Raw genomic sequence first — 5,424 nt, 5'->3', positions numbered from 1 at the left:
TCAGCATATTCCTCATAGACTGCGGATTTTACTTTTTTGATATTTCTGTAAGTTTTTTCTCTGCAAACCTTCAAAAACGACCATTGACGTCCATTTTTGATGAATCGCGATTTCATGTCCGTCAGACGATTTTCGTAAATCGTTCTGTTCATTCTACAAAAATCGATTTGCTTGCTACTCATAATATTTCAATTTAAAAATGTCTTTAAAATGGTGTATAATTTGTGGAGATCATTTTAACGTAAACGTCGATATTTACGTTAAAGTGACGTCAGAGCGACAAATATGACAATGAGTTTCGAATAAAATTTTTACTTCTATCTTGTCTCATGTAAAATCCAAACGATAGAATTTGAGAAAAAACTAACATGATGATGAAATTTTGTTTTCTATCGATTTATGGAATAAAATTATGGGGTCACCGAATTCATTTTCGCGTAAAATTACATTACGCTACCCCTACCCCCAAATCACAAGATAGCGCAATTGAGTATTTTTTCCAGTATATCCTCTTTTCTTCCATAAATCTACTATTTTATTTTTCTAAGTACAATTAAATCACAATACTCTTTAGAATTCTGCTATCTTCAGCGAAATCATTTTAGTGTAGAACTCAGATTTTAATGTTTAGATTATATTCAATCATTCAGAAAATGCGACAAAATCGACACCGCATTACCGTTGCCCTGAATTACATTACTCTATTCCTATCCCAGATTTAAAAAATAATGCGTAATTCAATGGATTTTCTTATGTCCTGGGATAAAGACAAACACATTTTGAATTCTTTACCACTGTGCAATAGTTTCATTTGACATTTCTGATATTGAAATGATTTATTTCGCAAGTTAATGGTAATACATGAACAGTCTTGTATCGATGCACATTTACAAAAATAAATAAGAAAACGATAGAATATAATTAAAATCTTTTAACTGAATTATCTCAACGTTTTAATTTTAACAATTACCTGTACAGAATTCCATTACAAGCCGCTATTTCCGTTACGTATTATCTAAGCGTAAAACTGGATACATAAAGAAATGAAATGAGACAAACAAATAGAATACAACTTCAGAAAATTTAAGGTAATTTATATCATCATGTTTGAATAAACTTTATTAATTTATTTAACTTTACTACAAATTTTACGCTTGGGAAATATTTCGATTGTTTGGAGAGTAGTCGGACACCCCGATTTCGAATAAAGTGCATCCTCTGTGAATACCTCAGGGGGAACAGAGTTTATTTGTTATACGGAGGCTGTTGCTCTGAAAAGGTTAATTTATTTAGTAACTTGGCTAGAAAAGAAACACCAACCTTTGCTAAGAGGTTTCAGCTCTCCAGATAAATGTGTAAAAAAGGTTATCATTGTATTCATAGACACGTAATAGAAACATATTCCATATGTAAATCTTTTTCCTAACAGTAGAAACCTATCAAACACCACAAATATGGGTAAACATTCTACTAAAACTGATAAATATTCCACGAAAAAAAATGTTTGTTTTGGGTTTAGCGCTGTTTTCTATGTTACGGCGAAAAATAACCTAGCCAGTGTTTCTGGATTCTGTATTCTCAAGAAGTTACTTCCGACTTCACCACATAAATCAGAGTTGGAGGACGAATGAATTCTGACATGTGCCTCCTATCAAGTCGTCATGCCCTACCCGGGGATCGAACTCACGATTCATAGATCTGCGCTCCTTCTATTGAGCTCAGCGGGTGGGATAAAAGAAAGAAAGAAAGTAGCGGTTGTGACTGAGACTCTCTGTAATTCAACAGCGGTTGATTGTTAAACATGTGTAATTCTATGTTGCCATTATCTATATGTGCGACTCAAGAATCGTAACTTTGTACGGAGGACTGGAGGCTCAAACTTGCAAACCCTGCTTTCGTATTTACGAGATATTGGGATTTGTACGGGCACGTGTATATGTGTAAGGTTTCACTTTTTATTTTAATAAGCGTCTAAGATGTCCAAATTCAGAATGTAACGATTTTCAACATTCATCGGAAGCTTATAAGAATACACTAACACGTATATGTAACCTAGGGATAGTATCTCTTATATCATGATTACGGAAATTACAGAAGTTATGATTTATTCAAATAGCGCCTGTGGTATAAATATCAAAAGAATAAACTTTAAAACCGAATTCTACCGTCGTATAGTAATTTACCGGGCAAGCCCGTGGCAACTAAACTTATGGTCATCTTATGGGATTTGCGTGCGTGCGTGCGTGCGTGCGTGCTTTCGTGCGTGCTTAGGGAGTGTTAGGGATAATAAAAAGAAAAACAAGATTCAAACAACGTTTACTACCGTGGCGGGCGGCTAAGTCAATGGTCATACGTCTGAAATAACAAACTTGAAAATATTTGAACTTGTATAATATTGAACTATGATATTTTACAATAATATTGTTTCGAACTATATATACAATTGCATATGCATAATTTTTTCATTTTAGCAGTGTATTACAAGGGAAAACTTATTTATTGGTATTTTGAATAAGAAAAAGATGAGAAAAATAATCATTATTATAAAGAAATATATCTAAAGCGACTTTTAAAAATAACATGATCAGTATTTTACGCAAAGTTGTCGCATTTGCGTATGTAAAAAATTCTGCATTGAAACCATTTCGCACCGGTCGCCAGTTTTACAGTTAAAAAGACCTCTTTTGAAAAAGAAAACCCTCTTTCTCACATACCAAGATTCGTTTCACATTTGTAGTGAGCCTCTGATGAATGAGAGTGTAAAATACTTAGATTTTAATAGAGATATATCAGAAAGACACGTAAACTAAGCTATGTTGTGATTTGGGGGTAGGGGTAGCGTAATGTAATTTTACGCGAAAATGAATTCGGTGACCCCATAATTTTATTCCATAAATCGACAGAAAATAAAGGTTTCATCATCATGTTAGTTTTTTGTCAAATTCTATCGTTTGGATTTTACATGAGACAAGATAGAAGTAAAAATTTTATTCAAAACTCAACGTCATATATGTCGCTCAGACGCCACTTAAACGTAAATATCGACTTTTACGTTAAAATGATTTCCATAAATTATACATCATTTTCAAGACATTTTTAAATTAAAATATGATGATTAGCAAGCAAATCGATTTTTGCAAAATGAACAGAACGATTTACGAAAATCGTCTGATGGACGTGAAATCGCGGTTCATCAAAAATGGACGTCAATGGTCGTTTTTGAAGGTTTGCAGAGAAAAAAGTTACAGAAATATCAAAAAAGTAAAACCCGCAGTCTACGAAGAATATGCTGAATTTTATATTAATCAAAATTTCGAAACGAACCCCGATAACTTCAAATTAGGCGCATTCCACCTTAACAGATATTTTCTTTCATTACAGTCAAAGCGAAAATATCTTCTGATTTTGAATATTTTTAGGTCAGTTGGCATTTTTCATATGAGAAAGAGACTTACCCTATGCAAGGGGGAACAACTTGTTTATAGAATGCAAACTGAGTGAGTGACCTTAATCCTATACTAGGCATTTCAATGAAGTGGAAGAGTAAAAATCTAAGTTTTCTGCGGTCCTGCATCTTGCAGTCCTCTATTCTTTTATTTGAGTTTCTATTATTTCTAGACATTTATCTCATACTTTGACGCTTATATATAGGCATCATATAATTTCTCTTCCTATCAGTAGCTTTATCAATATATCTTACCTTGTTAAATTCTGTGGGGTTTTTTATTTAAAAAAAATGTGTGTCTGTTGACAAATCTCACTACAGAAAACACATCAATTTCCCACAGCCATTTCTTACTTTAATCTTTAGATATGTTTTCTTCAAACTGTACACAAATCCACCGTCAGTATTTAAGCATATTTTCCATGCATAGAGTAACAATATTGCATAGTTTGTATGTAATGAAAAATTCCCTAGCAAACTAAAAACAAGGAAGAATATCCAACAGGGTAAGCCACGTTCTAAAAACGTCTTTTGAATTAGGGCAGTTAGTTTTTCATTTATTAAGTTAATAGGTAAAGTCGTATACAAAGTAGAAAAATCGTATGTACTGACTGAAGACACCATGTAATTATTAATTCTAAATTTATCTGGATTTCGCCAGAATTTTTTACCGACCAAAATTAGTTTTTACTAGAGTTTTCGTATACTTTGTCAAAATATCTTTTCACGTGGGCTTTTACAGCAGTAAGGCAAGATGTTAATAACTTGGAACTATTTGTGGTGGTACAAGAGCTTGAATTGGCGATAAAACGAGCTTTATATTGTTAATTTTGGAATCCAGTACATTGTATGAAGTTTAATTTGCTCGTCATCTATACGAACTTCCAAACTAGAAACTTCAGTGATGTGATCAGTGATCAAATGTTGTTCAACAGCATATAAGCTTTTGTACTATTTCGTTCGCTTCGTAAAACATTTATATAATGAAGGTGTCAAATGATGATAATATTGTTAGCCGCCTTGTCTGCTGGAACTAAAACATATTTAGTATGAAATTCTTGGATTTCTTTCTTTCAGATGTCTTAAAGTGAACTTGGGCCTAGGTGGAAGAAGGTGCTCACTTGTTTATAAAATTTAATTCGGGAATTGACAATATTAAAGATTTTACGTTTCTAAGACGATAATGCATTTGGATCAGCATTTTCACGTCGGCACCATTTAACACAAAAAGTTTCGATGGATTCTGCAATCTGACCAAGACATGCATCAAAGTCAATATTTGAAGGAATTCTGTATTTAGGCCCTTTCAAAAATAAATTACGAATACGTTTGTCTTTGATAATATCAAAAATTACCAGTGATGACATGGCCTGCATCTGAGTAGCAAAATTTTGAGTGTTTACATTCACAGGAAGTTGGAGTATTTGTATATACATCTAGGTCTGAAACAATTTTATTGTAATTGAATATAATATTTCTTACAGGTGTTTTATATTTATAACAGAAAATCGGTTCGTCAGAGTTTCTGAAATATTTAGGCACAGAATCAATGACACTTTTATCCCGAAATATACTAAGTACATTGATGAAGTCAATACCTTTATTCATAAAACATATCTTAAGGAAATATCTGTCATGGTCAGACTGAGTGTCAAATATTTTACCCAAGACCTCTTTTCGACTCATATAACTCTTTTTCAATAAAAAAATCCTTTCATTCTTTTTTTCAGATGATCAACCTTATCCTGTAATTTAACTACACATATACTATTTCTAAAATATAAGGACGAAACTCCAACAGGAAGAGACACATTCAAAGAGCACAGTTAGTATTTTTAGTTTTAATGCCTATAAGAGGGTTTGCAAAAAGTGTTTGTCACATTAGAATTTTTTTTCTGTAAATTTTTGAAACGACATAGCCTTTCCGGACGAACTCTCGTATAGAACTAGCACTCAAACATTTATACTTTAAAGCGGCA

Source organism: Mercenaria mercenaria, chromosome 4, assembly GCF_021730395.1.
Source record: "Mercenaria mercenaria strain notata chromosome 4, MADL_Memer_1, whole genome shotgun sequence".
NCBI lineage: Eukaryota > Metazoa > Mollusca > Bivalvia > Venerida > Veneridae > Mercenaria > Mercenaria mercenaria.
This window is presented reverse-complemented; position numbering follows the sequence as displayed.